This window comes from Dromaius novaehollandiae, unplaced genomic scaffold (genome assembly GCF_036370855.1).
Source record: "Dromaius novaehollandiae isolate bDroNov1 unplaced genomic scaffold, bDroNov1.hap1 HAP1_SCAFFOLD_80, whole genome shotgun sequence".
Taxonomy (NCBI): domain Eukaryota; kingdom Metazoa; phylum Chordata; class Aves; order Casuariiformes; family Dromaiidae; genus Dromaius; species Dromaius novaehollandiae.
The window spans coordinates 469394-488854 of record NW_026991339.1 but is presented as its reverse complement, the minus strand read 5'-3'; the positions used below and the strand labels follow the sequence as shown (position 1 = coordinate 488854).

Here is a 19461-nt window from a genome sequence, read left to right as displayed (position 1 = left end):
CGATACAGGGAAGAACCCTGAAAGCATGCCAAGAAGATGAAAAACAAGAGCAGAAACAGAAGAGGGGCAGGCAAAAAGGCCTCGACAATGGCCCCGAAGATGAGCGGCCGCAAATGGTCACAATGCAAAGCCGGAGCGACGGACCGCCCCTTTCGGCTGCCTGCACGGGACGAGATGCGATCCGCTGGAGCGATGCCGATGACTGAGGCCAGGCAAAAGACGGCGGATGCCTGCCGCGATGGCGCTGTGGAGCGTGGGCTGTGCTCCTTGAGCACAAAGAGCAAGAGCAACATCAAGACCTGAGCAAAAGATAGCACAGCTATAACACACACCACATAGACTACACAACACAGACACAGGCTGGAGCTGCCCTACGTACCACACCCTCACTTTCTGCCATGCGCACCCCACCACCTCTGCCTCACACACCACTCATCCAGAGCAGCCCTCCCTACTACACTGAATATCAGCACGCATGCACAGAATGAAAACAACCCCAACACCCTTTGCCCCTCACCTTACCTTTTCCAGGGCTGGGGGCGGGGGCGGTCAGGTCACTTTTGATCCTTAAGAGGCATCACTCAATGGCAGCCACATCCTCTCTAATCTTCCTTCGCTCACCTTCATCACCTGCCAAACCAGAGCGCAAGCAGTCACACCCCATGCCGGGCACCTCCATGCTCATCTGCAAGAGCATGCCTCTCCAAACCGCCGTTGTCGCTCCATTCACCTGCACCGCGCCAAAGCGATACTCCCACATCCTGACTGAAAGTAATCCCATGACACCTGCAAAAAACAAAACAACAAAATTACTCTTCTCCTAGGCACTGCGGACTAGCCGTAAAACAACTGACACGCCATTACACTCACCCATTCTACCTCACCTCAAATCCTCAGGCATGCCTGGAAAAGGCCCGCAAGGTATCTGAAAAAGCAAAGCGGACAGCCCCAGAAGCCACGGTAGGAGTCAGAAGCAGAGCCACAAAAGAGCAGATGGCAGTGGGTTCGCAGGCACAGATGAAAGAAAAGAGCTGCCGGGCGAGACTGCAAACTGCTTCCTGCCGGTCCCGAGAAGGCCAGCAGTTTTTTTTCCTCTCTCAGCACTGAGGCTTGGACAAGAAAAGAGGTGAATTCGTTAGCTTGCAGGAGGTTGCTTTTTGACCCCTTCAGACACATGGACTTACTCACAGCTGCACTTAGTTTCCAAAGATGTGACTTCCTTTCTCATCATACTGCACTTCCAGGCAGGAAGAATGCTCACTTGGCTCTTCACACTCTTCACATAAAGTCTAGACTCTTCCATAACTCTGCATACTACAAAAAAAACTTACTCACTTCCTCTTGGAACAGAGCTGACAATATTTCTGAGGAGCAGCAGAACATCCGGCAAGCAAGCCGGAAACCACAGTAGCTGACGAGAACGATATCTCACATGCATCCACATTACTGGACATAAGGCACACAAGCACTACGTAGAGCAGAAACGTAGATGGAAATGTTTTCCGGGGACCCCTGTTCTGTCCTTTTCTCTGCAATCCAGCTGAGGGACAAACAATTCTTCGAGTGTCATCATCTTCAAAGAGCCGAGCGATGAAGCTGCATCCCTTCCGCAATAAACACAGAAACGCAACAAAACAATACTGATGGTTAACAAAAGATACGACTGCAGACGCGGAAGCCCTCTTCCACCCCTGAACGCCCCGCGCCGAGACACCGACGCAAAACCGAAACTGCCTGCTTTAAGCGATTTTTCTGGCAGGCTTACGGCTCCACCTTCAGCCATCCCGTTGCTCTAATCTTAAGGAACAGCCTTTGCATCTCCAAATGCAGCAATAACTCTTCCTGGATACCTTTGCTTCTGCAAATGCTGCTATTCGCCGAGACAAGTTCAGACCACTAACCCCAAAGGACAGCAAACGCAGAATGAACTCCCTGCCACCAGGCCCTCGGTTTATGTACCCCTAGCCCCGCCCACTGCCCTACCCACAAGCCCTGGGAAGGGGAGGGGCAAAGCACTGCCAGCCATAAAGACAGAGGGCTAGGGAAGAGCAAGGCTTTTGCTTCCACTCTGTAGCTAGGCTGCAGAGCACAGAAAGGCTAAACAGACCTCTTGGATAAAATGGACCATCTTCTTTGTTACTAAGACTTCATATACTGTATCCATAATACCAGGAGGTCTGTTATTAAATTCTTTTACCCTAACTAGCACTAGCCTTTACACTGAAAACTAGAAATCAGTTCTGCTTAGGCTTAGAAAGAAAACTACAAGATTCCACATAACCTATAAAGGGAACGCTACACCACACTGCTCTAATTGCTTCACACCTGTATTGAATACAGCTGTTGTAGGAAGACAGCATTTCCTCTAGGGCAAACCAAGATATCTAAATAACCCCCCGGAACAACGCTGCTTCTGTAATGTGAGTACTTCCAAACAGGGGTATTTCCTGTATAGTACCTAGAGTGCTTAGAAAAAGGGGCCACTGGGTGGAATGGAGAGTTCCCCACGGGAATACTACCTCTGTATGCCTAAGTGGAGGACTCGCACGAGGAGGGAAGAGGGATGCTAAGAGGGCTGGAGAACCCACGCAGGGCTCTGGGGCACAACAAAGGCTTCCAGAAGCAGTTATGAATGGATGACAGCGGTCACACAAGGACTAAAGGGCCAAAACAGAGCTCAGGCACAAAAGAAAGGCTGACAGAGTAGTCCAGAGTAAAATAAAGGGGTTCCTCAGAGCTCTACAGGACCAATAGAGGTCTATGCAGCACAACAAAGCTCTAAAGAAGAATCCAGAGCAGATTAGATATCTCTTACGCAGACTAGAGAGCAACTAAAAGAAGGCAGAAGAGAACAAGTAAAGCCTCCAAAGGGGTTCAGAAGAAAACATGGGTACTCAGGCACCTAAACAATGAAAACAGCACTCTAGGGCATAAGAGAGGGCTCAGGAAGAATTCTGAGACCACTAAATAACTCCTAAAGGAAATAGCCAAAAGACAGCTCTAGGGAACAAGGAAGGACAAAAGAGTAGTCCAGAGGCCACTAGAGAGGTGCTAAGCAGCCCGCATGGCCAAGGAATGACTCTGGAGAACAAGGAAGAAATCTGAAGGGCTTCTGAGGAGACTAGAGAATTCCAAAGGGGGCTGTGCAGCCAGAGGACAGCTCTGGTGCAGAACAAGCACCACACCCCAGGAGTGGTTCTGAGCAGACCAGAAGGCTCCTAAGGGGACTAAAAGGCAAAAAAACCAAAACTGGCTAACGTGACTGACCTCAGGAGGTGCTCTGAGGAGACAGGAAGGCTCTTATACTATGCAGATGACCAAAACAGGGCTGTGGGGCACAACGAAGGCCTCCAGATGGGTTCTCAGTGCACTATAGGGGTCCTAAGGGAACTGGAGATCCAAAACACAGCTTTCGATCATGACAAAGGCCTTTACAAGCCTGCTGAGGGGACTAGAGGGGTGCTGAGGGGTCTGGAGGACAAAGAGAGCTCTGAACGGAAAAATAAAAGCACAAGAGATGAGGCCAAAGCAGAACAGAGGGCTGCTAAGTCTGGTAGGGGAACAAAAAAGGGCTCCACAGCATGAAGAAAAGCTCAACAGGAATTCTGAGGCTTCTAACAGGGTCCTAAAGTACTCTAGATATCCAAAATGGAGCTCTGAGGCAAAAAAAGGTTAATCGGATTAGGGCTCGAAGACAGCCAGGTGGCCCAATTCAGTGGAAAAGAGTCGCTGAGAGCGCAGTAAAAGGGTGCTAAGGCGTCTACACTGTCAAGAAATGTCTCTGGGGAAGAAGGGAGAAATCTGGAGGGGTTGCGAGGAGACTAGAGGGTGTCTAAGGGGTCTGGGGGCCCAGAAGACAGCTGGGGGGCCCAATTCTGTGTAACAGAGGGCTCCAGAGCGCACTAGAGGGGTACTAAGGCGTCTACACTGTCAAGAAATGCCTCTGGGCAAGAAGGAAGAAATCTAGAGGGGTTGCGAGGAGACTAGAGGGTGTCTAAGGGGCCTAGGGGGCCAGAACACAGCCAGGTGGCCCAATTCCATGGAAAACAGGGGTCCAGAGCACAGCAGAGAGCTACTAAGGCGTCTACATCATCACGCAATACCTCTGGGGAAGAATGAAGAAATCTGGAGGTGTTGCGAGGAGACTAGAGGGTGTCCAAGGAGTCTGAGGGTCCAGAAGAGAGCTGGGGGACCCCAATCCGTGGAAAAGAGGGGTCCAGAGTGCACTAGAGGGGTGCTAAGGGGTCTACACTATCAAGAAATGGCTCTGGGAAAGAAGGGAGAAATCTGGAGGGGTTGCGAGGAGACTAGAAAATGTCTAAGGGGTCTGGGGCGCCACAAGAGAGCTGGTGTCCCAATTCTGTGGAAAAGAGGGGTTCAGGGTGCAGAAGAGGGGTGCTAAGGCATGCAGATATTCAAGAAAGGGCTCTGGGGAAGAAGGGAGAAATCTGGAGGGGTTGTGAGGAAACTAGAGGGTGTCTAAGGGCTCTAGGGGCCAGAAGATAGCTGGGGGGCGGCATTCTGGGGAAAAGAGGGGTCCAGAGTGCACTAGAGGGGTGCTAAGGCATCTACATGGTCCATAAATGCCTCTGGGGAAGAAGGGAGAAATCTGGAGGGATTGCAAGGAGACTAGAAGGTGTCTAAGGGGCATGGGGGCGACAAGAGAGCTGGGGGGGCCCAATTCTGTGGAAAAGAGGGGTCCAGCACACACTACAGGGGTGCTAAGGGGTCTACACTGTCAAGAACTGCCTCTGGGGACGAAGGGAGCAATCTGGAGGGGTTGCGAGGAGACTAGAGGGTGTCTAAGGGGTCTGGGGGGCCCAAAGAGAGCTGGGGGGCCCAATTATGTGATAAAGAGGGCTCCAGAGCGCACTGGAGGGGTGCTAAGGCATCTACATGGTTCAGAAATGCCTCTGGGAAGAAAAGAGAAATCTGGAGGGGTTGCGAGGAGACTAGAGGGGGTCTAAGGGGTCTGCAGGTCCCAAAGATATCTGGGGGGCACAACTGTGTAGAAAAGAGGGGTCCAGAGCGCACTAGAGGGGTGCTAAGGCATCTACACTGTCAAGAAATGTCTCTGGGGAAGAAGGGAGAAATCTGGAGGGGTTGCGAGGAGACTAGAGGGTGTCTAAGCGGCCGGGGGTCCCAAAGACAGCTGGGGTCCCCATTCTGTAGAAAAGAGTAGTCCAGAGTGCACTAGAGGGGTGCTAAGCTGTGTACATGGTCCAGAAATGCTTCTGCGGAAGAAGGGAGAAATCTGGAGGGGTTGCCAGGAGACTAGAGGGGGTCTAAGGGGTCTGGGGAAGCAGAAGAGAGCTAGAGGGCCCGATTCTTTGGAAAAGAGGGGTCCAGAGCGCACTGGAGGGGTGCTAAGGTGTGTGCATGGTCAAGAAATGGCTCTGGGGAAGAAGGGAGAAATCTGGAGGGGTTGCCAGAAAACTAGAGGGTGTCTAAGGGGTCTGGGGGGCCAGAAGAGAGCCGGGGGGCCCAATTCTGTGGAAAAGAGGGGTCCAGAGCGCACTAGAGGGGTGCTAAGGCATCTATACTGTCAAGAAATGTCTCTGGGGAAGATGGGAGCAATCTGGAGGGGTTGCGAGGAGACTAGAGGGAGTCTAAGGGCTCTGGGGGTCCAGAAGAGAGCTGGGGGGCCCAATTCTGTATAACAGAGGACTCCAGAGCGCACTAGAGGAGTGCTAAGGAGTCTACATGGTCCAGAAATGCCTCTGGGGAAGAAGGGAGAAATCTGGAGGGGTTGCGAGGAGACTAGAGGCTGTCTAAGGGGGCTGGGGGGCCTGAAGAGAGCTGGGGTGGGCCATTCTGTGGAACAGAGAGGTCCAGCTCACACTAGAGCGGTGCTAAGGTGTCTACACTGTCAAGAAATGCCTCTGGGGAAGGGAGAAATCTGTAGGGGTTGCCAGAAGACTAGAGGGAGTCTAAGGGCTCTGGGGGTCCAGAAGAGAGCTGGGGGGGGCCTATTCTGTGGAAAAGAGGACTCCAGAGCGCACTAGAGGAGTGCTAAGGAGTCTACATGGTCCAGAAATGCCTCTGGGGAAGAAGGGAGAAATCTGGAGGGGTTGCGAGGAGACTAGAGGATGTCTAAGGGGTGTGGAGGTCCCAAAGATATCTGGGGGTCACAACTGTGTAGAAAAGAGGGGTCCAGAGCGCACTAGAGGGTTGCTAAGGCATCTACACTGTCAAGAAATGCCTCTAGGGAAGAAGAGAGAAATCTGGAAGGGTTGCGAGGAGACTAGAAGGAGTCTAAGGGGGCTGGGGAACCAGAAGAGAGCTGGGGGGCCCAATTGTGTTTAACAGAGAGGTCCAGAGTGCACTAGAGGGGTGCTAAGGCATCTACCCTGTCAACAAATGGCTCTGGGGAAGAAGGGAGAAATCTGGAGGGTTGAGAGGAGGCTAGAGGGGGTCTAAGGGGTCTGGAGGTCCCAAAGATATCTGGGGGGCACAACTGTATAGAAAAGAGGGGTCCAGAGCGCACACTAGAGGGGTGCTAAGGTGTCTACATGGTCTAGAAATGCCTCTGGGGAAGAAGGGAGAAATCTGGAGGGGTTGCCAGGAGACTAGAGGGTGTCTAAGGGGTCTGGGGGGCCCAAAAAGAGCTGGGGGTCACAATTGTGTACAAAAGAGGGGTCCAGAGCACACTAGACCAGTGCTAAGGGATCTACACTGTCAAGAAATGCCTCTGGGGAATAAGGGAGAAATCTGGAGGGATTGCAAGGAGACTCCAGGGTGTCTAAGGGGTCTGGGGGCCCAAAGAGAGCCGGGGGGGGGCATTCTTTGGAAAAGAGGGGTCCAGAGCACACTAGAGGAGTGCTAAGGCACCTACACTGTCAAGAAATGCCTCTGGGGAAGAAAGGAGAAATCTGTAGGGGTTGCCAGGAAACTAGAGGGTGTCTAAAGGGCCTCGGGGCCCAGAAGAGAGGTCCGGGGCCCAATTCTGTGGTAAAGAGGGCTCAAGAGCGCACTAGAGGAGTGCTATGGCGTATACACTGTCAAAAATGCTTCTGGGGAAGAAGGGAGCAAGCTGGAGGGGTTGTGAGGAGACTAGAGGGTGTCTAAGGGGGCTGAGGTTTCCGAAGAGAGGTGGGGAGCCCCATTCTGTGGAAAAGAGGGGTCCAGAGCGCACTAGAGGGGTGCTAAGGCGCCTACATGGTCCAGAAATGCCTCTGGGGAAGAAGGGAGAAATCTGGAGGGGTTGCGAGGAGACTAGAGGGTGTCTAAAGGGTCTGGAGGTCCCAAAGATATCTGGATGGCCCAACTCTGTGGAAAAGAGGGGTCCAGAGCGCACTAGAGGGCTGCTAAGGCATCTACATGGTTCAGAAACGCCTCTGGGGAAGAAGGGAGAAATCTGGAGGGGTTGCGAGAAGACTAGAGGGAGTCTAAGGGGGCTGGGGGGCCTGAAGAGAGCTGGGGGGGGCATTCTGGTGAAAAGAAGGGTCCAGAGTGCACTACAGGGGTGCTAAGGTATCTCCATGATCAAGAAATGCCTCTGGAGAAGAAGGGAGAAATCTGGAGGCGTTGCGAGGAGACTAGAGGGTGTCTAAGGGGTGTGCAGGACCCAAAGATATCTGGGGGTCACATTTGTGTACAAAAAAGGGGTCCAGAGCACACTAGACCAGTGCTAAGGTGTCTACACTGTCAGGAAATGCCTCTGGGGAAGAAGGGAGAAATCTGGAGGGATTGCAAGGAGACTCCAGGGTCTCTAAGCGGTCTGGGGGCCCAGAAGAGAGCGGGGGGGGGGGGGCCATTATGTGGTAAACAGGGCTCAAGAGCGCACTAGAGGAGTGCTATGGCGTATACACTGTCAAAAATGCTTCTGGGGAAGAAGGGAGGAAGCTGGAGGGGTTGCGAGGAGACTAGAGGGTGTCTAAGGCGTCTGGAGGTCCCAAAGATATCTGGGGGGCCCAATTATGTGATAAAGAGGGGTCCATAGTGCACTAGAGGGGTGCTAAGGCGTCTACATGGTTCAGAAATGCCTCTGGGGAAGAAGGGAGAAATCTGGAGTGGTTGCGAGGAGACTAAAGGGTGTCTAAGGGGTGTGGAGGTCCCAAAGATATCTGGGGGTCAGAACTGTGTAGAAAAGAGGGGTGCAGAGCGCACTAGAGGGGTGCTAAGGCATCTACACTGTCAAGAAATGGCTCTGGAAAAGCAGAGAGAAACCTGGAGGGGTTGCGAGGAGACTAGAGGGTGTCTAAGGGGTCTGCGGGGCCCGAAGAGATCTGGGGCCCAATTCTGTGTAACAGAGGGTTCCAGAGCGCACTACAGGGGTGCTAAGGTGTCTACATGGTCCAGAAATGCCTCTGGGGAAGAAGGGAGAAATCTGGAGGGGCTGCCAGGAGACTAGAGCGTGTCTAAGGGGTCTGGAGGTCCCAAAGATATCTGGATGGCCCAACTCTGTGGAAAAGAGGGGTCCAGGGCGCACTAGAAGGGTGCTAAGGCATCTACATGGTTCAGAAACGCCTCTGGGGAAGAAGGGAGAAATCTGGAGGGGTTGCGAGGAGACTAGAGGGTGTCTAAGGGGTCTGGGGGCCCAGAAGACAGCTGGGGGGCCCAATTCTCTGTAACAGAGGGCTCCAGAGCGCACTAGAGGGGTGCTAAGGCATCTACCCTGTCAAGAAATCGCTCTGGAGAAGCAGGGAGAAATCTGGAGGGGTTGCAAGGAGACTAGAGGGTGTCTAAGGGGTCTGGGGGGTCAGAAGAGAGCTGGGGGGGGGGGCCATTCTGTGGAACAGAGAGGTCCAGCTCACACTAGAGCGGTGCTAAGGTGTCTACACTGTCAAGAAATGCCTCTGGGGAAGAAGGGAGAAATCTGTAGGGGTTGCCAGAAGACTAGAGGGAGTCTAAGGGCTCTGGGGGTCCAGAAGAGAGCTGGGGGGGGCCCTATTCTGTGGAAAACAGGACTCCAGAGCGCACTAGAGGAGTGCTAAGGAGTCTACATGGTCCAGAAATGCCTCTGGGGAAGAAGGGAGAAATCTGGAGGGGTTGCGAGGAGACTAGAGGATGTCTAAGGGGTGTGGAGGTCCCAAAGATATCTGGGGGTCACAACTGGGTAGAAAAGAGGGGTCCAGAGCGCACTAGAGGGGTGCTAAGGCATCTACACTGTCAAGAAATGCCTCTAGGGAAGAAGAGAGAAATCTGGAGGGGCTGCGAGGAGACTAGAGGGAGTCTAAGGGGGCTGGGAAACCAGAAGAGAGCTGGGGGGCCCAATTGTGTTTAAAAGAGGGGTCCAGAGTGCACTAGAGGGGTGCTAAGGCATCTACACTGTCAAGAAATGGCTCTGGGGAAGAAGAGAGAAATCTGGAGGGTTGAGAGGAGACTACAGGGGGTCTAAGGGGTCTGGAGGTCGCAAAGATATCTGGGGGGCACAACTGTATAGAAAAGAGGGGTCCAGAGCGCACTAGAGGGGTGCTAAGGCGTCTACATGGTCTAGAAATGCCTCTGGGGAAGAAGGGAGAAATCTGGAGGGGTTGCAAGGAGACTAGAGGGTGTCTAAGGGGTCTGGGGGGCCCAAAGAGAGCTGGGGGGCCTAATTCTGTAGAAAAGAGGAGTCCAGAGCACACTAGAGGGGTGCTAAGTGGTCTACACTGTCAAGAAATGGCTCTGGGAAAGAAGGGAGAAATCTGGAGGGGTTGCCAGGAGACTAGAGGCTGTCTAAGGGGTCTGGAGGTCCCAAAGATATCTGGGGGGCCCCATTCTGTGGAAAAGAAGTGTCCAGAGTGCACTAGAGGGGTGCTAAGGCATCTACACTGTCAAGAAATGGCTCTGAGGAAGAAGGGAGAAATCTGGAGGGGTTGCCAGAAGACTAGAGGGTGTCTAAGGGGTCTGGGGGCCCAGAAGAGCGCTGGGGGGCCCAATTCTCTGTAACACAGGGCTCCAGAGCACACTAGAGGGGTGCTAAGGCATCTACCCTGTCAAGAAATGGCTCTGGAGAAGCAGGGAGAAATCTGGAGGAGTTGCGAGGAGACTAGAGGGTGTCTAAGGGGTCTGGGGGGCCAGAAGAGAGCTGGGGTGGCCCATTCTGTGGAACAGAGAGGTCCAGCGCACACTAGAGCGGTGCTAAGGTGTCTACACTATCCAGAAATGCCTCTGGGGAAGAAAGGAGAAATCTGGAAGGGAAGCGAGCAGACTAGAGAGTGTCTAAGGGGTCTGGGGGGCCAGAAGAGAGCTGGAGGGCGCCATTTTGTGGAATACAGGGCTCCAAAGTGCACTAGAGGGGTGCTAAGGCGTCTACACTGTCAAGAAATGGCTCTAGGGAAGAAGGGAGAAATCTGGAGGGGTTGCGAGGAGACTAGAGGGTGTCTAAGGGGTCTGGGGGACCAGAAGAGAGCTGGGGGGGGCATTCTGTGGAAAAGAGGGGTCCAGAGCGCACTAGAGGGGTGCTAAGGCATCTACACTGTCCATAAATGCCTCTGGGGAAGAAGGGAGAAATCTGGAGGGGCTGGCGAGGACCACAGGGGCTGTCTAAGAGGGCTAAAGGCCCACAAGAGAGCTGGGGGGGGGGGGCATTCTGTGGCAAAGAGGGGTCCAGAGCGCACTAGAGGTGTGCTGATGGGTCTACATGCTCCAGAAATGACTCTGGGGAAAAAGGAATAAATCTGGAGGGGTTGCGAGGAGACTAGAGTGGGTCTAAGGGGCCTGGGGGGCCAGAAGAGATTTGCGGGGCCCAATCCTGTGGAAAAGAGGGGTCCAGAACCCACTACAGGGGTGCTAAGGCATCTACACTGTCAAGAAATGCCTCTGCGGAAGAAGGGAGAAATCTGGAGGAGTTGTGAGGAGACTAGAGGGTGTCTAAGGGGCCTAGGGGGCCAGAAGAGAGCTGCGGGGCCCAACTGTGTGGAAAAGAGGGTTCCAGGGCACACTAGAGGGGTGCTAAGGCATCTACACTGTCAAAAAATGTCTCTGGGGAAGAAGGGAGAAATCTGGAGGGGTTGCGAGGAGACTAAAGGGGGTCTAAGGGGTCTGGGGGGCCACAAGAGAGATGGGGGGCCCATTCTGTGGCAAAGAGGGGTCCAACGCACACTAGAGGGGTGCTAAGGTGTCTACATGGTCCAGAAATGCCTCTGGGGGAAGAAGGGAGAAATCTGGAGGGGTTGCGAGGAGACTAGAGGGTGTCTAAGGAGTCTGGGGGGCCAGAAGAGAGCTGTGGGGCCCCATTCTGTGGAAAAGAGGGGTGCAGAGCGCACTAGAGGGGTGCTAAGGTGTCTACATGGTCCAGAAATGCCTCTGGGGAAGAAGGGAGAAATCTGGAGATGTTGCGAGCACACCACAGGGTGTCTAAGGGGTCTGGGGGCCAGAAGAGAGCTGGGGGGGCCCCATTCTGTGGAAAAGAGGGGTCCAGAGCACACTAGAGGGTTGTGAAGGCGTCTACATGGTCTAGAAATGCCTCTGGGGAAGAAGGGAGAAATGTGGAGGGGTTGCGAGGAGACTAGAGGGTGTCTAAGGGGTCTGGGGGCCCAGAAGAGATCTGGGGGGCCCCATTCTGTTGAAAAGAGGGGTCCAGAGCGCACTAGAGGGGTGCTAAAGCGTCTACACTGTCAAGAAATGGCTCTGGGGAAGAAGGGAGAAATCTGGAGGGGTTGCGAGGAGATTAGAGTGTGTCTAAAGGGTCTGGGGGGGCAGAAGAGAGCTGGGGGGGGCATTCTGTGGAGAAGAGGGGTCCAGAGCGCACTAGAGGGGTGCTAAGGTGTCTACATGGTCTAGAAATGCCTCTGGGGAAAAAGGGAGAAATCTGGAGGGGTTGCCAGGAGACTAGAGGGTGTCAAAGGGATCTGGAGGTCCCAAAGATATCTGGGTGGCCCCATTCTGTGGAAAAGAGTGGTCCAGAGCGCAGGAGAGGGTTGCTAAGGTATCTACACTGTCAAGAAATGCCTCTGGGGACGAAGGGAGAAATCTGGAGGGGTTGCGAGGAGACTGGAGGGTGTCTAAGGGGCCTGGGGAGCCAGAAGAGAGCTGGGGGGCCCATTCTGTGGAAAAGAGGGCTCCAGAACGCACTAGAGGGGTGCCAAGATGTCTACATGTTCCAGAAATGCCTCCGGGGAAGAAGGGAGAAATCTGGAGGGGTTGCGAGGAGACTAGAGGGTGTCTAAGGGGTCTGGGGGGCCAGCAGACAGCTGGGGGGCCGAATTCTGTGGCAAAGAGGGGTCCAGAGTGCACTAGAGGGGTGCTACGGCGTCTACACTGTCAAGAAATGCCTCTGGGGAAGAAGGGAGAAATCTGGAAGGGTTGTGAGCACAATAGAGGGTGTCCAAGGCGTCTGGGGGTCCAGAAGAGAGCTGGGGGGACCCATTCTGTGGAAAAGAGGGGTCCAGAGCACACTAGAGGGGTGCTAAGGCGTCTACACTGGCAAGAAATGCCTCTGGGGAAGAAGTGAGAAATCTGGAGGGGTTGCGAGGAGACTAGGGGGTGTCTAAGGAGTCTGGGGGGCCAGAACAGTGCTGGGGGGCCCAATTCTGTGGAAAAGAGGGGTCCAGAGCGCACTAGAGGGGTGCTAAGTCGTCTGCTTGGTCAAGAAATGGCTCTGGGGAAGAAAGGAGAAATCTGGAAGGGTTGTGAGGAGACTAGAGGGTGTCTAACGGGTATAGGGGGCCCAAAGACAGCTGGGGGCCCCATTCGGTGGAAAAGAGTGGTCCAGAGCGCACTAGAGGGGTGCCAAGGCGTCTACACTGTCAAGAAATGCCTCTGGGGAAGAAGGGAGAAATCTGGAGGAGTTGCGAGCACACTAGAGGACGTCTAAGGAGTCTGGGGGGACAGAAAAGACCTGGGGGGAGCCCAATTCTGCAGAAAAGAGGCGTCCAGAGCGCACTAGAGGGGTGCTAAGGTGTCTACACTATCCAGAAATGCCTCTGGGGAAGAAAGGAGAAATCTGGAAGGGATGCGAGCAGACTAGAGAGTGTCTAAGGGGTCTGGGGGGCCAGAAGAAAGCTGGAGGGCGCCATTTTGTGGAATACAGGGCTCCAAAGTGCACTAGAGGGGTGCTAAGGCGTCTACACTGTCAAAAAATGGCTCTAGGGAAGAAAGAAGAAGTCTGGAGGGGTTGCGAGGAGACTAGAGGGTGTCTAACGGGTATAGGGGGCCCAAAGACAGCTGGGGGCCCCATTCTGTGGAAAAGAGTGGTCCAGAGCGCACTAGAGGGGTGCCAAGGCGTCTACACTGTCAAGAAATGCCTCTGGGGAAGAAGGGAGAAATCTGGAGGGGTTGCGACGAGACTAGAGGGTGTCTAAGGGGTCTGGGGGGCCAGAAGAGAGCTGGGGGGGCCCATTCTGTGGAACAGACAGGTCCAGCGCACACTAGAGCGGTGCTAAGGTGTCTACACTGTCAAGAAATGCCTCTGGGGAAGAAGGGAGAAATCTGGAGGGGTTGCCAGGAGACTAGAGGCTGTCTAAGGGGGCTGGGGGCCCAGAAGAGATCTGGGGCCCAATTCTGTGTAACAGAGGGCTCCATAGTGCACTAGAGGCGTGCTAAGGCATCTACCCTGTCAACAAATGCCTCTGGGGAAGAAGAGAGAAATCTGGAGGGTTGAGAGAAGACTAGAGGGTGTCTAAGGGGTCTGGAGGTCGCAAAGAGAGCTGGGGGACACAACTGTATAGAAAAGAGGGGTCCAGAGCGCACTAGAGGGGTTCTAACAGGTCTACATGGTCTAGAAATGCCTCTGGGGAAGAAGGGAGAAATCTGGAGGGATTGAGAGGAGACTAGAGGGTGTCTAAGGGGTCTGGGGGGCCACAAGAGAGCTGGGGGGGCCTATTCTGTGGAAAAGGGGGGTCCAGAGTGCACTAGAGGGGTGCTAAGTTGTGTGCATTGTCTAGAAACGCCTCTGGGGAAGAAGGGAGCAATCTGGAGGGGTTGCGAGGAGACTAGAGGGGGTCTAAGGAGTCTGAGGTTTCCGAAGAGAGCACGGGGGCCCCATTCTGTGGAAAAGAGGGGTCCAGAGCGCACTAGAGGGGTGCTAAGGTGTCTACATGGTCCAGAAATGCCTCTGGGGAAGAAGGGAGAAATCTGGAGGGCTTGCGAGGAGACTAGAGGGTGTCTAAGGTGTGTGGAGGTCCCAAAGATATCTGGGGAGCACAATTGTGTTCAAAAGAGGGGTCCAGAGCACACTAGAGGGGTTCTAAGGTGTCTACACGGTCAAGAAATGCCTCTGGGGAAGAAGGGAGAAATCTGGAGGGATTGCGAGGAGACTAGAGAGTGTCTAATGAGTCTGAGGGGCCCAAAGACATCTGGGGGGCCCCATTCTGTGGAAAGGAGGGGTCCAGAAGGCACTAGAGAGGTGGCAAGTGGTCTACACTGTGAAGAAATGCCTCTGGGGAAGAAGGGAGAAATCTGGAGGGATTGCAAGGAGACTAGAGGGTGTCTAAGGGGTCTGGGGGCCCAGAAGAGAGCTGGGGGCCCAATTCTCTGTAACAGAGGGCTCCAGCGCACACTAGAGCGGTGCTAAGGCGTCTGCACTGTCAAGAAATGCCTCTGGGGAAGAAGGGAGAAATCTGGAGGGGTTGCCAGGAGACTAGAGGGTGTCTAAGGGGTCTGGGGGCCAGAAGAGACCTGGGGGCCCGATTCTGTGGAAAAGAGGGATCCAAAGTGCACTAGAGGGGTGCTTAGGCGTGTACACTGTCAAGAAATGGCTCTGGGGAAGAACGGAGAAATCTGGAGGGGTTGCCAGGAGACTAGAGGCTGTCTAAGGGGGCTGGGGGCCCAGAAGAGATCTGGGGCCCAATTCTGTGTAACAGAGGGCTCCATAGTGCACTAGAGGCGTGCTAAGGCATCTACCCTGTCAACAAATGCCTCTGGGGAAGAAGAGAGAAATCTGGAGGGTTGAGAGGAGACTAGAGGGTGTCTAAGGGGTCTGGAGGTCGCAAAGATATCTGGGGGACACAACTGTATAGAAAAGAGGGATCCAGAGCGCTCTAGAGGGGTTCTAACAAGTCTACATGGTCTAGAAATGCCTCTGGGGGAGAAGGGAGAAATCTGGAGGGGTTGCGAGGAGACTAGAGGGTGTCTAAGGGGCCTGGGGGGCCCGACCAGAGCTGGGGGGCCCCATTCTGTGGAAAAGAGGGCTCCGGAGGGCACTAGAAGGGTGCTAAGGCATCTACACTGTCAAGAACCCCCTCTGGGGACAAAGGGAGCAATCTGGAGGGATTGCAAAGAGACTAGAGGGTGTCTAAGGGGCCTGGGCGGCTCGAACAGAGCTGGGGGGCCTCATTCTGTGGAAAAGAGGGGTCCATAGCACAATACACGGGTGCTAAGGTGTGTGCATGGTCTAGAAAAGGCTCTGGGGAAGAAGGGAGAAATCTGCAGGGGTTGCCAGGAGACTAGAGGGTGTCTAAGTGGGCTGTGGGGCCACAAGAGAGGTGGGGGGGCCCCATTCTGTGGAAAAGAGGGATCCAGAGTGCACTACAGAGGTGCTAAGGGGCATCTACACTGTCAAGAAATGCCTCTGGGGAAGAAGGGATAAATCTGGAGGGGTTGCGAGTAGACTAGAAGGGGTCTAAGGGGTCTGGAGATCCCAAAGATATCTGGGGGACACAACTGTATAGAAAAGAGGGGTCCAGAGCACACTAGAGGGATTCTAACAGGTCTACAAGGTCTAGAAAGGCCTCTGGGGAAGAAGGGAGAAATCTGGAGGGGTTGCGAGGAGACTAGAGAGTGTCTAAGGGGTCTGGGGGTCCACAAGAGAGCTAGAGGGCCCTATTCTGTGGAAAAGAGGGCTCCAGAGCGCAGTAGAGGGGTGCTAAGGCATCTACACTGTCAAGAAATGCCTCTGGGGAAGAAGGGAGAAATCTGGAGGGGTTGCGAGGACACTAGAGAGTGTCTAAGGGGTCTGGAGGTCCCAAAGATATCTGGGGGACACAATTATGTTGAAAAGAGGGGTCCAGAGCACAATAGAGAGGTGCTAAGGTGTGTGCATGGTCTAGAAATGCCTCTGGGGAGGAAGGGAGCAATCTGGAGGGGTTGCGAGGAGACTAGAGGATGTCTAAAGGGTCCGGGGGGCCAGAAGAGAGCTGGGGGGCCCCATTCTGTGGAAAAGAGGGGTCCAGAGTGCACTAGAGGGGTGCTAAGGCGTCTACACTGTCAAGAAATGCCTCTGGGGAAGAAGGGAGAAATCTGGAGGGGTTGCGAGGAGACTAGAGGGTGTCTAAGGCGTCTGGGGGGCCAGAACAGAGCTGTCGGGGCCATTCTGTGGAAAAGAGTGGTCCAGAGCACACTAGAGGGGTGCTAAGGCGTCTACACTGTCAAGAAATGCCTCTGGGGAAGAAGGGAGAAATCTGGAGGGGTTGCGAGGAGACTAGGGGGTGTCTAAGGGGTCTGGGGGGCCAGAAGAGTGCTGGGGGGCCCAATTCTGTGGAAAAGAGGGGTCCAGAGCGCACTAGAGGGGTGCTAAGTCGTCTGCTTGGTCAAGAAATGGCTCTGGGGAAGAAAGGAGAAATCTGGAGGGGTTGTGAGGAGACTAGAGGGTGTCTAAGGGGGCTGGGTGGCCCAAAGATATCTGGGTGGCCCAATTCTGTGGAAAAGAGGGGTCCAGAGCACACTAGAGGGGTGCTAAGGGGTCTACACTGTCAAGAAATGCCTCTGGGGAAGAAGGGAGAAATCTGGAGGGATTGCAAGGAGACTAGAGGGTGTCTAACAGGGCTAGAAGCCCAGAAGAGAGCTGCGGGGCCCAATTCTGTGGAAAAGAGGGGTCCAGAGCACACTAGAGGGGTGCTAAGGTGTCTACATAGTCAAGAAAAGGCTCTGGGGAAGAAGGGAGAAATCTGTAGGGGTGCCAAGAAGACGAGAGGGGATCTAAGGGGTCTGGAGGTCCCAAAGATATCTGGGGAGCCCCATTCTGTAAAAAAGACGGCTCCAGAGCGTGCTAGAGGGGTGCTAAGGGGTCTACATGGTCCAGAAATGCCTCTGGGGAAGAAGGGAGAAATCTGGAGGGCTTGCAAGGAGACTAGAGGGTGTCTAAGGTGTGTGGAGGTCCCAAAGATATCTGGGGAGCACAATTGTGTTCAAAAGAGGGGTCCAGAGCACACTAGAGGGGTTCTAAGGTGTCTACACGGTCAAGAAATGCCTCTGGGGAAGAAGGGAGAAATCTGGAGGGATTGCGAGGAGACTAGAGAGTGTCTAATGAGTCTGAGGGGCCCAAAGACATCTGGGGGGCCCCATTCTGTGGAAAGGAGGGGTCCAGAAGGCACTAGAGAGGTGGCAAGTGGTCTACACTGTGAAGAAATGCCTCTGGGGAAGAAGGGAGAAATCTGGAGGGATTGCAAGGAGACTAGAGGGTGTCTAAGGGGTCTGGGGGCCCAGAAGAGAGCTGGGGGCCCAATTCTCTGTAACAGAGGGCTCCAGCGCACACTAGAGCGGTGCTAAGGCGTCTGCACTGTCAAGAAATGCCTCTGGGGAAGAAGGGAGAAATCTGGAGGGGTTGCCAGGAGACTAGAGGGTGTCTAAGGGGTCTGGGGGCCAGAAGAGACCTGGGGGCCCGATTCTGTGGAAAAGAGGGATCCAAAGTGCACTAGAGGGGTGCTTAGGCGTGTACACTGTCAAGAAATGGCTCTGGGGAAGAACGGAGAAATCTGGAGGGGTTGCCAGGAGACTAGAGGCTGTCTAAGGGGGCTGGGGGCCCAGAAGAGATCTGGGGCCCAATTCTGTGTAACAGAGGGCTCCATAGTGCACTAGAGGCGTGCTAAGGCATCTACCCTGTCAACAAATGCCTCTGGGGAAGAAGAGAGAAATCTGGAGGGTTGAGAGGAGACTAGAGGGTGTCTAAGGGGTCTGGAGGTCGCAAAGATATCTGGGGGACACAACTGTATAGAAAAGAGGGATCCAGAGCGCTCTAGAGGGGTTCTAACAAGTCTACATGGTCTAGAAATGCCTCTGGGGGAGAAGGGAGAAATCTGGAGGGGTTGCGAGGAGACTAGAGGGTGTCTAAGGGGCCTGGGGGGCCCGACCAGAGCTGGGGGGCCCCATTCTGTGGAAAAGAGGGCTCCGGAGGGCACTAGAAGGGTGCTAAGGCATCTACACTGTCAAGAACCCCCTCTGGGGACAAAGGGAGCAATCTGGAGGGATTGCAAAGAGACTAGAGGGTGTCTAAGGGGCCTGGGCGGCTCGAACAGAGCTGGGGGGCCTCATTCTGTGGAAAAGAGGGGTCCATAGCACAATACACGGGTGCTAAGGTGTGTGCATGGTCTAGAAAAGGCTCTGGGGAAGAAGGGAGAAATCTGCAGGGGTTGCCAGGAGACTAGAGGGTGTCTAAGTGGGCTGTGGGGCCACAAGAGAGGTGGGGGGGCCCCATTCTGTGGAAAAGAGGGATCCAGAGTGCACTACAGAGGTGCTAAGGGGCATCTACACTGTCAAGAAATGCCTCTGGGGAAGAAGGGATAAATCTGGAGGGGTTGCGAGTAGACTAGAAGGGGTCTAAGGGGTCTGGAGATCCCAAAGATATCTGGGGGACACAACTGTATAGAAAAGAGGGGTCCAGAGCGCACTAGAGGGGTTCTAACAGGTCTACAAGGTCTAGAAAGGCCTCTGGGGAAGAAGGGAGAAATCTGGAGGGGTTGCGAGGAGACTAGAGAGTGTCTAAGGGGTCTGGGGGTCCACAAGAGAGCTAGAGGGCCCTATTCTGTGGAAAAGAGGGCTCCAGAGCGCAGTAGAGGGGTGCTAAGGCATCTACACTGTCAAGAAATGCCTCTGGGGAAGAAGGGAGAAATCTGGAGGGGTTGCGAGGACACTAGAGAGTGTCTAAGGGGTCTGGAGGTCCCAAAGATATCTGGGGGACACAATTATGTTGAAAAGAGGGGTCCAGAGCACAATAGAGAGGTGCTAAGGTGTGTGCATGGTCTAGAAATGCCTCTGGGGAGGAAGGGAGCAATCTGGAGGGGTTGCGAGGAGACTAGAGGATGTCTAAAGGGTCCGGGGGGCCAGAAGAGAGCTGGGGGGCCCCATTCTGTGGAAAAGAGGGGTCCAGAGTGCACTAGAGGGGTGCTAAGGCGTCTACACTGTCAAGAAATGCCTCTGGGGAAGAAGGGAGAAATCTGGAGGGGTTGCGAGGAGACTAGAGGGTGTCTAAGGCGTCTGGGGGGCCAGAACAGAGCTGTCGGGGCCATTCTGTGGAAAAGAGTGGTCCAGAGCACACTAGAGGGGTGCTAAGGCGTCTACACTGTCAAGAAATGCCTCTGGGGAAGAAGGGAGAAATCTGGAGGGGTTGCGAGGAGACTAGGGGGTGTCTAAGGGGTCTGGGGGGCCAGAAGAGTGCTGGGGGGCCCAATTCTGTGGAAAAGAGGGGTCCAGAGCGCACTAGAGGGGTGCTAAGTCGTCTGCTTGGTCAAGAAATGGCTCTGGGGAAGAAAGGAGAAATCTGGAGGGGTTGTGAGGAGACTAGAGGGTGTCTAAGGGGGCTGGGTGGCCCAAAGATATCTGGGTGGCCCAATTCTGTGGAAAAGAGGGGTCCAGAGCACACTAGAGGGGTGCTAAGGGGTC

At 54.3% G+C, this 19461-nt stretch overlaps 1 long non-coding RNA gene across 3 annotated transcripts in view; it reads right to left on the bottom strand.

Moving 5' to 3' along the window:
- Nucleotides 1–541: 541 nt before the first annotated feature.
- Nucleotides 542–19461, bottom strand: part of LOC135325923 (uncharacterized) — a 186600-nt gene continuing 167680 nt past the window's right edge. The window contains exons 1-4 of one of the 3 annotated variants that reach the window (XR_010386634.1): nt 1851–1907; nt 871–1604; nt 731–786; nt 542–630 (exon numbers count right to left, since the gene is read on the bottom strand). This is a non-coding gene — a long non-coding RNA (uncharacterized LOC135325923). Of the gene's footprint in view, nt 631–730; nt 787–870; nt 1605–1850; nt 1908–19461 lie in introns of those variants that run through there. The other 2 variants (XR_010386633.1, XR_010386635.1) reach the window with 2 other exon arrangements.